Source organism: Schistocerca americana, chromosome 1 (genome assembly GCF_021461395.2).
Source record: "Schistocerca americana isolate TAMUIC-IGC-003095 chromosome 1, iqSchAmer2.1, whole genome shotgun sequence".
NCBI lineage: Eukaryota > Metazoa > Arthropoda > Insecta > Orthoptera > Acrididae > Schistocerca > Schistocerca americana.
In genome coordinates, this window is record NC_060119.1 from 838,493,129 (window position 1) to 838,506,441 (window position 13,313).

Sequence of the window (13,313 nt, forward strand, 5' to 3'; positions counted from 1 at the left end):
TTTGACAGAGTTGATAATAGATCTGTGTTCGAGAAATGCAATGCAGAAGATAGGTACGCCATACGCTACCTCTTGTTGTATTTTGCTCTTGAAGATTCAATGGTTTCCATAACGCAAGGTTACAATTTCAGTTAGTCGTGCTTCTTGAAGAGCAAGGATTAGAATTTTTTGTCGGTCGATTTCTTATGTGAGAATATTTAGTTTTCGTGCTTGGATCAATGTATCGATGTTTAGCTTTCAATTGCATGTTTTCTGGTTGTAGGCAAATTTACCAGAGATCTTCGATATTGGTTCAATTGGTTCAATTGGTTCAAATGGCTCTGAGCACTATGGGAAAATGGCTCTGAGCAGTATGGGACTCAACTGCTGAGGTCATTAGTCCTCTAGAACTTAGAACTACTTAAACCTAACTAACCTAAGGACATCACACACATCCATGCCCAAGGCAGGATTCGAACCTGCGACCGTAGCAGCCGCGCGGTTCCGGACACTTCGATATTCTCTGCCATGCTAACCTGGACTCCCCAGAATCCGAAAATCCAACTGCCGCCTGTCGACAGGCGGGTTGTGTACCACCAGGGGTAAAGTTGACTTTTCTTGGATAGTTCATGTTTGCTTGTGTCTCATTGGTTTCGCCTGGGTGATTCCAGGACCGGACAGGGCCATAGGGTGTTGAAGCCTTTGTAACCAAATATTTTCAGCCGAGCTCACTGAGCTAACAGACGGTGAACAGAGTACGCTAAACATATGGGGGAGGGTTTCCCCTATCCGCCACACGGGACTATTATTGTCATTATGCTATTAGCAAATTCGATATGGTGTATCTTCGAACCACTGAAATGGATGTGTATTGTTCGATTCAGTATGTCCATCACATAACTATGGGCTATAATTATATTACATTGCTGCTATTAGACATATTTCTCACTTTATCTTAGACAGTTGCTACCTGTTACTCCATCATAGGAATTTATGTGCGCAGCATTGTTGCAATACAGTCGTTCAAATTATACGGCTTCTGTAATTCCATTTCGATATTTGATCGTTCTAATCGGATTCAGCCAGTCAGTCTTAATGTGGATATCCGACTACGACTCTCATCATACGATAGGCTGGGTAAACCACATTCTTAACAGGACTGTTGAATCTAGATCACTTATCTATGACAGGGACTGTATTCTTAAACACTGTGGAAAATAATAATGCAGTGTGCTTATTACAAACACGTTATTTAAATATAAATATATGAACTAACGAGATAACATCCATCATAGCAGAGCAGTGCGATATTGGTTTCAGGGACGAGAGAGTTTGTTCCACGATCACCGAAGATCAGCCAGATAGAGAATGTTGTTGTTGTGGTCTTCAGTCCTGAGACTGGTTTGATGCAGCTCTCCATGCTACTCTATCCTGTGCAAGCTTTTTCATCTCCCAGTACCTACTGCAACCTACATCCTTCTGAATCTGCTTAGTGTATTCATCTCTTGGTCTCCCTCTACGATTGTTACCCTCCACGCTGCCCTCCAATACTAAATTGGTGATCCCTTGATGCCTCAGAACATGTCCTACCAACCGATCCCTTCTTCTGGTCAAGTTGTGCCACAAACTTCTCTTCTCCCCAATCCTATTCAATACTTCCTCATTAGTTATGTGATCTACCCATCTAATCTTCAGCATTCTTCTGTAGCACCACATTTCGAAAGCTTCTATTCTCTTCTTGTCCAAACTATTTATCGTCCATGTTTCACTTCCATACATGGCTACGCTCCATACGAATACTTTCAGAAATGACTTCCTGACACTTAAATCTATACTCGATGTTAACAAATTTCTCTTCTTCAGAAACGCTTTCCTTGCCATTGCCAGCCTACATTTTATATCCTCTCTACTTCGACCATCATCAGTTATTTTGCTCCCCAAATAGCAAAACTCCTTTACTACTTTAAGTGCCTCATTTCCTAATCTAATTCCCTCAGCATCACCCGACTTGATTAGACTACATTCCATTATCCTTGTTTTGCTTTTGTTGATGTTCATCTTATATCCTCCTTTCAAGACACTGTCCATTCCATTCAACTGCTCTTCCAAGCCCTTTGCTGTCTCTGACAGAATTACAATGTCATCGGCGAACCTCAAAGTTTTTATTTCTTCTCCATGAATTTTAATACCTACTCCGAATTTTTCTTTTGTTTCCTTTACTGCTTGCTCAATATACAGATTGACCAACATCGGGGAGAGGCTACAACCCTGTCTTACTCCCTTCCCAACCACTGCTTCCCTTTCATGTCCCTCGACTCTTATAACTGCCATCTGGTTTCTGTACAAATTGTAAATAGCCTTTCGCTCCCTGTATTTTACCCCTGCCACCTTTAGAATTTGAAAGAGAGTATTCCAGTCAACATTGTCAAAAGCTTTCTCTAAGTCTACAAATGCTAGAAACGTAGGTTTGCCTTTCCTTAATCTTTCTTCTAAGATAAGTCGTAAGGTCAGTATTGCCTCACGTGTTCCAGTGTTTCTACGGAATCCAAACTGATCTTCCCCGAGGTTGGCTTCTACTAGTTTTTCCATTCGTCTGTAAAGAATTCGTGTTAGTATTTTGCAGCTGTGACTTATTAAGCTGATAGTTCGGTAATTTTCACATCTGTCAACACCTGCTTTCTTTGGGATTGGAATTATTATATTCTTCTTGAAGTCTGAGGGTATTTCGCCTGTTTCATACATCTTGCTCACCAGATGGTAGAGTTTTGTCAGGACTGGCTCTCCCACGGCCGTCAGTAGTTCCAATGGAATATTGTCTACTCCGGGGGCCTTGTTTCGACTCAGGTCTTTCAGTGCTCTGTCAAACTCTTCACGCAGTATCATATCTCCCATTTCATCTTCATCTACATCCTCTTCCATTTCCATAATATTGTCCTCAAGTACATCGCCCTTGTATAGACCCTCTATATACTCCTTCCACCTTTCTGCTTTCCCTTCTTTGCTTAGAACTGGGTTTCCATCTGAGCTCTTGATATTCATACAAGTCGTTCTCTTATCTCCAAAGGTCTCTTTAATTTTCCTGTAGGCGGTATCTATCTTACCCCTAGTGAGATAGGCCTCTACATCCTTACATTTGTCCTCTAGCCATCCCTGCTTAGCCATTTTGCACTTCCTGTCGATCTCATTTTTGAGACGTTTGTATTCCTTTTTGCCTGTTTCACTTACTGTACATATGCGGACAGAAGTAACAAGGTCATTGCCATGTGGACCTACAAATGCAAGCGACCTTTGGACGAATATAGAAAACGTATGGTGGGAAGTAAACCATCACACTACACTGTCGACAACTTAATGAAATCAATGCTCCTACGCCTGCGAGAAATCTCACGTAATGATCGTTGGTGGGTTGGTTACTGAAAGTGCACTCGTCCACAAAACCCATGTGGACAATTGTCTGATAATCGGCCAAGCTTTGCTTTATCGCAGCTCTTTAGCATACAAGTCCATTTACTTTCAGTCTCCTCCTTACAATTCTTGCAATGCAAGGTGATTGAAAAATCTCATCCTCTCGACTCCAACTGAGGAATAGACTGGTGCATGTGTTGTTCAACACACAGTAGTTGTCACCCTCACTGGAATCAATGGCTGTTTGTGCGTGCGTGCGTCCGTGTCTGTGTGTGTGTGTGTGTGTGTGTGTGTGTGTGTGTGTTGTGTGTGGGTGTGTTTTCGTATTCACGCACAATCTGAATCAATACTGCTAACAGTAGAGAGACAACCAACAATAAATATTGCATCAAATATGACAGTAAAGTATTTTAATGCGATGGGAAGCTACAAACTGAATATTTACCCAACCCACGTCCTGCGTATTACGTTAAGTAAGACCCGGCCGAAGTGGCCGTGCGGTTAAAGGCGCTGCAATCTGGAACCGCAAGACCGCTACGGTCGCAGGTTCGAATCCTGCCTCGGGCATGGATGTTTGTGATGTCCTTAGGTTAGTTAGGTTCAACTAGTTCTAAGTTCTAGGGGACTAATGACCTCAGCAGTTGAGTCCCATAGTGCTCAGAGCCATTCGAGCCATTCGTTAAGTAAGATGTAGTAACTCCATAACATCGTTAACAGAGACAGCGCGCTCTTGTTGTCGAGGCTCACGACAAGTACAGCGATTAGCAGTTCCCAACGCCGCCGCGCTTTGTTTATGTTGGTTGAACGTGGACACTGCAGCAGACGCTTTGCCATAGTCAGAAAGAAATCACGTTGGCTCTGACTGCAGTGAGCGAATATCACTGCCTGCGTGTTCTTATAGTAACCAACGTGAGACTCTACTCACAGGTGCCATGGAGCAATTGCAAAGGGTATCATGTCATTAGTCATCTGAATATTAATCAGTGTGGCCGGCCGTAGTGGTCGTGCGGTTAAAGGCGCTGCAGTCTGGAGCCGCAAGACCGCTACGGTCGCAGGTTAGAATCCTGCCTCGGGCATGGATGTTTGTGATGTCCTCAGGTTAGTTAGGTTTAACTAGTTCTAACAAGGGGAGGCCGCCAATTGTGAAATTCAGATTCGATTCATACTGCGCATAATAAAAGCTCATGGCCAGAGGTGTAATGTGGCAAAGCACCAAGATGTACTTCTCAGCCGTTGTCGAGAAAATCGACAGTTAAAAGAAACCGTTGCGGTGAAATACTCTCTACGATTAATAATTCTCTACAGCGTCGTGGCGCAGCGGTAAGCGCTCCGGTTCGTAATCCGAAGGTCGCCGGATCGAATCTCGCACTATGCAACCTTTTTTTTTTTTTTTTTAGTATTTGTTTTTTATAATTCAAATATATATATAATTCCCGGCAATAATACTTGCGAAGCAAATCATGTGAACTAACACTTCACCAACTTGTTGGGAAGGTGGAAAAAACACTACCCTTTCTGGATGCTCTCTGTGTCTTCCTGGATGTCGAGGGGGTTCTAGTATTACGACCTTCGAGTAAGTGGTTAGAGATGCAGAACCTAGTGGCGAATGAACTCATAGATGAGCTGAATGCGAGAGACTACTCTTGCATAGAATAAGTAGACGATTTATTCATAGTAAGACTCAGAAAATTTGCTAGTACTGTTAAACCTATGTGCACTGAACATTGTGAAAAAGTATTTAAAGACGAGCCCCACAAAAATTGGTGTAGAATTATTTATGGGGAAGCATGTCCAGCACACATACTGAAAAATTATGTTTCTCGATGAAACTTTAGAGAGAGTTGTAGTGTATCTAGAGGTAGCCCTGGATTTAAAACTATTAAGAAACCTCACATAAAGAATATGTTCCACTGTGAAAGATAATCTTATAAGCACTAAAAGCTGCTGTATGGTAAACTGGGGTCTAAACCCAGTACGTACTGGATATACACCTCTGCAAAAAGACCAATGATAATTCATTGGCCTATAATATGAACAAAGTCGAACAGAAGGTGGCTGCTAGGGAGTCTAACAAAGTGCAGAGACTACCCTGCTTTCACAAACAGATGGCATTAGCAAGACATCCACTCTTGAGATGGATATTATGATAGACATGCCTCCATTACACCTGTGGCTTAAAATGGAGGCAGTGGCAGGGACATAAAGGCTAAAAATTGGAAATAACTGGATATAGTTAGAATATACGGAATCCCAAATCAGTATGGCGATGGCTGGGGAAATGCCGACTAAGTATACAATAACTTCTAGCTGTTTCAATAAATCTTGCCATGTAACAATTAGAAGCAGGGAGCAATGGAAGAATTAACCACTATACCCTGCAGGAGCCATAATATAGTGTTTTACTGACAGGCCGAAAACAGATGAAAGTACTGGGTCTGGTGTACTACCTAGAATCTCTTTAGGGAAAATGGCCACAGTATTACACTCTATCTTCTATCAGCATGTGCACGGAGGAGAATTAGAGTAGACCCTACAAAACTCGTAGCATCTACTTTTATTCAGACAGCCAAGCAGCTCTGAAATCTCTATCAGCCCCTGCAGCTAGATCGAAGGTAGTTGCAGGATGCCAGAAGCATTTTCTTTCGGACATGTCCGAAAGAACAGACACCACACATATATCCATATACAGGGTGTTTCAGGAGGAATAGTAGATATTTTAGCAGGTGGTAGTACAGACGAATTGCATAAAAAAATTCAAATAAATGCGTCCACTTTTTATTGAGTATAGAGATACAGTTGTTAGTACGTAACCCTAACAGACTCAAAAGCAAAGGCAAATGAGGGAGTTCAAAGTTGATTTTCAAAAATTCCCACACCAACTTCAATGCATATTTGAGTTCTCTTGATATCACCACGTGTAGCTCTTGTGAGGTCGTCTTTGCGTTCTTTTATGAGGACTACATTCTTCATGATCCGAACGATCAAATCGGCTCTTGGGTTTACTTCTTCTTCGTAGACTTCACCTTTAACCATTCCCGCAGGCAAAAATCCAAAGAGATAAAGAGATAAGGTCCGGGGGCCTTGAAGGCCAGAAAAGTGCCCATATCTACTGATCCATCTTCCGGGAAATGTTGGGTTTGGATACTGTGTCACCTGATGGCTAGAATGTGCAGGAGCCCCGTCATGCTGGAGGAACATACGCATCCTTCTAGCCAAATGAACCTCTTCCAATAACGCTGGAAGTTCATTTTCAAAGAAGTGTAGACAACTGGGTCCTGTAAGGACCAACATACGAAACGAAAATGCATTGAACCCAGCTATATGTACGCAATAATAATTGGACACGTGCTATATGGCATTTTTTCTGCAATTTGTCAATACTACCATCTCCTTCAAGATTTTCTATTCCTCCTGAAACATCCAGTATAATTACTCAGGCCTCGACAGGTCATCGAACGTTTTCAGTCCTAGACGCCCGTCATGGTCCAAAACCACGCGGGAATACAGTGTGGCCGCGAGAGAGTGGAATAATGGACCGGGGGAATTCACGTCTGACGAGGAGTGTGTGTAGATAGGTGCTGCAGAGAGGTTGGCTGCTGTGTCCCGATTGTACCCACCGTCGGGGGTTCGAGTCCTTCCTCCGGCATAGGTGTGTGTTGCCCATAGAGTAAGTCGGTTTAAGTTAGATTAAGTATTGTGTAAGCTTAGGGACAGATAAACTAAGCAGCTTGGTCTCATAAGTTCTTACCAATAATTTACAATATTGTAAATCCAAAATACTGCGTCTCGGTTCTTACGATATTGCAATAGGTGCGCACTGGGTAGATGTAACTGAAGAGAGACTCCAACTCGGATTGTTGTTAAGGGCGAATCCCAAGCGCATGGCCACGAACAATTGGGAGCGGAAACTTAATGTCATCGGAACCTTGTTGAAGGACCATGACTTGCGATGGTTAGACCGACTGCAGAAAGTTCAGTTTATAGATACATACACACTTAGCAAAATAAATCATGTCGCAGCAGTCTCACCGATACCGCAGGTCACTGCACATAAAATATTAGCTGTAGCCTCTTGGTATGTGTGGAAACAAAATATCTTCAAAAGTTTCCTTCCACACGGCGACATAGCAGAGGCAAACCGGAGGACTTGGAATTAAAGACGTGCTTTTAAACAAATACATGCCACTAAGACAGACATCACGAAACTTCTGTTCGTCTCGTTAGATCCTGGGGATAGGAACGCTCCTGTTACTGTAGAATGCCAGCCTAGATTTCGTCCGAAAGTACTATGGCGATTGGAGCTGTATAAGACCTCCGCCAGTACAAAGCAACTTTAGCACCGTCTGTGATTATTATATTACCAGACATCGTCCTCACAAACCAATTCCGGTAAATTAACCTACAAAAAACTGGAGGAACGTTAGGAAAAATATCAACAGTAAAATTCTACCAACTAGAGTCAGTGCCGTATGGTGCGACGTTGTAAACGAAACTATACCCTCAGCGGAACGATTATGTAAAATCAGATTGAGACCATCTCCATACTGCGACAATTGTCACCTTGTAGATACTGTAGCGCACATCTTCTTATGTGAAAATAGAATCAGAATTTGGAACTGGACTAGGAAGAAATTAGCTCTATCAACAAAACCGCAGAAAGTCATATACCGATTACTGAAGCTTTACAACCCGACTGGAAATGTTACCCACCTGCAAAGAAAAATAGTTATTCGTGGCTTCTGCGACCGTTTGTGTTTTACGTCGTAACAAGCAAAACTTAGAAGAGTACATGTTTTACATTGCAGAAGAACATTTTAAGCTGAAGAAGAATAACAAATATAAGGAATGGTTTCAAATTTTTTTATCTATTGCTTTATGTGGGCTACAAATAGGGGGACAGTTTTTTTGGTTGGATGCAGAATACTATTCTTTCACTTTTTTATTCCTGGAATATTCTTTTACGTTGGTTCTAAAATCAGAACTGTTCTAATTTGGTAAAACCCCTCAGGCTCGGTAATTTTTTTTCATTTGTTGAAAAATATATGGCTTCCTTACAGATCTCATATGCATCCAGTGCATAATAACGTAAATTGTGAATATATTTCTGAATGACACGTTTATTATGTATTTTGCCGTAACCCTTTTCACTGTTATAAGTTGTGCTCTACAAGGAACGCACACCATTGGAGGCGGCAACTGTGATTTATTTTACCTTAATTACTACTTCAAATTAAAGGAATATATTGGTGCAAACATGGAATACATGGGACTAATGCAGCTGCTCAGTGACAGGTATGGGGGAAGCATTGTGGCGAGGCTTCGGATCTTCGACCCCTGCCCTCTTTTCCTCCCCCTTCCTGGTGCTGAAACACTTATCAACCTTAAAAAAATAATAATAATAATAGTGCAGTGATCAGCACGTCTGTCTAGTAACCACGAGGTTGAGGTTCGAAGCCCAGTCTTCACAAATTTTCATCTGCCGTCGTTGCTCTATTTCAACGCGCTGTGACAGTGTGGACGTCGATCCTTCGATATTTAAGATGCAATTGTTTTTTGAGGAAACAGAGGAGATTTGCGAACATTTGTCTTGCCATCAATGTAACGGAACTTCAACGGCATCAAACCCTTAGTCATTGCTTTGTGCCGGGACTAACCCATGTCATATATATGGGAATCAGATTGTAGTTCATATTTAGTCAAATAACGAAGGGCCAGTATACAAATATGCCGCACAGGTGGCCGAGCGGTTCTAGGCTCTACAGTCTGGAACCGCGTGACCGCTACGGTCGCAGGTTCGAATCCTGTCTCGGGCATGGATGTGTATGATGTCCTTAGGTTAGTTAGGTTTAAGAAGTTCTAAGTTCTAGCTGACTGATGACCTAAGAAATTAAGACCCATAGTGCTCAGGGCAATTTGAACCATTTTTCAAGTAAACAAGTATTTACGAACAGTAGAAGCAGGATTGCAGCGAAAAGATCACTTAACCAAATGCAACATAGAGTACCTGTGTAATGAGTAATCCCAGCTGCATAGCTGAGGGTAATATCTGTTAAGCAATTCATTGCAGAATTAATGTAATACCCGCACGTTGATATCTGTAGTCATACTGTATTATTAGCAGCTCGCGAACGGTGTACTATGTTCGTAAAACTGTATTACTCAAGCTGAGGCCAAATAAAGAGAAGCGACGACACCACAATTCTATCTTTACTTAAGCAGGTAGCCGCCGGCCGGGGTGGCCGAGCGGTTCTTGGCGCTACAGTCTGGAACCGCGCAAACGCTGCGGTCGCAGGTTCGAATTCTGCCTCGAGCACGATTGTGTGTGATGTCCTTAGGTTAGTTAGCTTTAAGTAGTTCTAAGTTCAAGGGGACTGATGACCTCAGAAATTAAGTCCCATAACGGTCAGAGCCATTTGAACCGTTTTTAAGCAGGTAGTCAGCCCTAAATTACGTGCGCCACTATTAACGTTACTGTAAGCAGTTTGACAGCATAACACCACCAAAACTACTGACAACCTGAACTATTATCATCACGCAGTTGTAACTCGCAGTGATTACAAGTTGCTGATGTTTGTCAAGAATAGCGGAAAGCGCCTCTGAAGTTCCATTTGTATTACTACTATGACGGAGAGAATCCTAAATAACAGTAATAGGTCACCCAGCTAAGAGAAGAGTCCATGTATTGTCTCAAGTTCTTACAGTTTGATACTAATGCAGCTCCAGATGGTTTCACACTAACCGGTTCTTTTGGCTATTGGAATACTCATATTGGAACTATGAAAGTGTAATTGCTAGAACGCTCAACTACCTTAATAACAACTCATTCCCTGGACTGAATACGACTCGGAAAGCGATGTTAATGTGACATTTCCATCCATCTTCTAACGTCTTACTGTATGAAGTCTGAAGCGCACGCACAGTTGTGTTGCCTGCCGCATGGATTCTGTGAAGTATTGTGGCAGCTGGCAGTCATTGCTGTATACAGACATGTGCAAATATCCTCACTGCTTTAGGGGAACTCGTCTTTGTTGCATTTTTTCCATACCGTAATTAGCACAATAACATGAAGAACTTGATGCCCACAAGTCCTTAAATAAGAATCTCCTAGCCAGAGTAATGCATGAAAGGGAACAGACTGTTGGACAAAAGAATGGACAGCTCCCTGTTTATGCGTTTCCGATAGCGCCTACGGTAAGAATCTGGTGTCATATTATGCTTCAGAACCCTAAACTATTTATTTTCTTACTTCATACTAAAACAAAAGTTATGATATGAGAAGAGGTAATGACTTATATGCTTCTCAGGAACTTTAGTTTTTCGTGTTTATTTTCTCACTTCATACTAAAACAAGGGCGTTAATATGAGAAGAGGAAATGAAATATACGCTTGCAAGACATTATATTTCCTTGTGTGCTACTACTGCATACATGAAAGCCCTGCGGTCAATTTTTGTATGTTGGATAAATTTTGATACCACCTCACATTCCTTTGTGAGAAGGTTCCTATTTTCGTGGGATTCAAATAGAGTGGACATTTCATCACTCGTTAATGGTTCAAATGGCTCTGAGCACTACGGGACTCAACTGCTGAGGTCATTAGTCCCCTAGAACTTAGAACTAGTTAAACCTAACTAACCTAAGGACATCACAAACATCCATGCCCGAGGCAGGATTCTAACCTGCGACCGTAGCGGTCTTGCGGTTCCAGACTGCAGCGCCTTTAACCGCACGGCCACTTCGGCCGGCCACACTGGTTAATATTCAGATGACTAATGACATGATACCCTTTGCAATTGCTCCATGGCACCTGTGAGTAGAGTCTCACGTTGGTTACTATAAGAACACGCAGGCAGTGATATTCGCTCACTGCAGTCAGAGCCAACGTGATTTCTTTCTGTCTATGGCGAATCGTCTGCTGCAGTGTCCACGCTCAGCCAACATAAACAAAGCGCGGCGGCATTGGGCGCTGCTAATCGCTGTACTTGTCGTGAGCCTCGACAACAAGAGCGCACTGTCTCTGTTAACGATGCTATGGAGTTACTACATCTTACTTAACGTAATACGCAGGACGTGGGTTGGGTAAATATTTAGTTTGTAGCTTCCCATCGCATTAAAATACTTTACTGTCATATTTGATGCAATATTTATTGTTGGTTGTCTCTCTAATGTTAGCAGTATTGATTCAGATTGTGCGTGAACACGAAAAGCCGGCCGCGGTGGTCTCGCGGTTAAGGCGCTCAGTCTGGAACCGCGCGACTGCTACGGTCGCAGGTTCGAATCCTGCCTCGGGCATGGATGTGTGTGATGTCCTTAGGTTAGTTAGGTTTAAGTAGTTCTTAGTTCTAGGGGACTGATGACCTCAGAAGTTAAGTCCCATAGTGCTCAGAGCCATTTGAACCATTTTTGAACTCGAAAACACACACACACATACACACACACACAACACACACACACACAGACGCACACACAGACACGGACGCACGCACGCACAAACAGCCATTGATTCCAGTGAGGGTGACAACTACTGTGTGTTGAACAACACATGCACCAGTCTATTCCTCAGTTGGAGTCGAGAGGGTGAGATTTTTCAATTACCTTGCATTGCAAGAATTGTAAGGAGGAGACTGCAAGTAAATGGGCTTGTATGCTAAAGAGCTGCGATAAAGCAAAGCTTGGCCGATTATCAGACAATTGTCCACATGGGTTTTGTGGACGAGTGCACTTTCAGTAACCAACCCACCAATGATCATTACGTGAGATTTCTCGCAGGCGTAGGAGCATTGATTTCATTAAGTTGTCGACAGTGTAGTGTGATGGTTTACTTCCCACCATACGTTTTCTATATTCGTCCAAAGGTCGCTTGCATTTGTAGGTCCACATGGCAATGGCCTTGTTACTTCTGCCCACATATTCTCTATCTGGCTGATCTTCGGTGATCGTGGAACAAACTCTCTCGTCCCTGAAACCAATCTCGCACTGCTCTGTTATGATGGATGGGGCTATGATCCTGTAAATAAACTGTTATCTCGTTAGTTCATATATTTATATTTAAATAACGTGTTTGTAATAAGCACATTGCATTATTATTTTCCACGGTGTTTAAGAATACAGTCCCTGTCATAGATAAGTGATCTAGATTCCACAGTCCGGTTAAGAATGTGGTTTACCCAGCCTATCATATGATGAGAGTCGTAGTCGGATATCCACATTAAGACTGACTGGCTGAATCCGATTAGAACGATCAGATATCGAAATGGAATTACAGAAGCCGTATAATTTGAACGACTGTATTGCAACAATGCTGCGCACGTAAATTCCTATGATGGAGTAACAGGTAGCAACTGTCTAAGATAAAGTGAGAAATATGTCTAATAGCAGCAATGTAATATAATTATAGCCCATAGTTATGTGATGGACATACTGAATCGAACAATACACATCCATTTCAGTGGTTCGAAGATACACCATATCGAATTTGCTAATAGCATAATGACAATAATAGTCCCGTGTGGCGGATAGGGTAAACCCTCCCCCATATGTGGAGGGGCGGGTGTACTGAGGAAATCAAATACTTGGGGTGAACCAAATACTAACACAATCCTGAACGGTTACTCAATCCGTTGAACCCAAAATCCAGACACGTCTTAGTGAAAATCACCGGTACTCTGTTCAACGTCTGTTAGCTCAGTGAGCTCGGCTGAAAATACTTGGTTGCAAAGGCTTCAACACCCTATGGCCCTGTCCGGTCCTGGAATCACCCAGGGCAAACCAATGAGATACATGCAAACATGAACTCTGCGAGAAAAGTTAACTTTACCCCTGGTGGTACACAACCCGCCTGTCGACAGGCGGCAGTTGGATTTTCGGATTCTGGGGAGTCCAGGTTAGCATGGCACAGAATATCGAAGATCGGTAAATTTCCCTAGAACC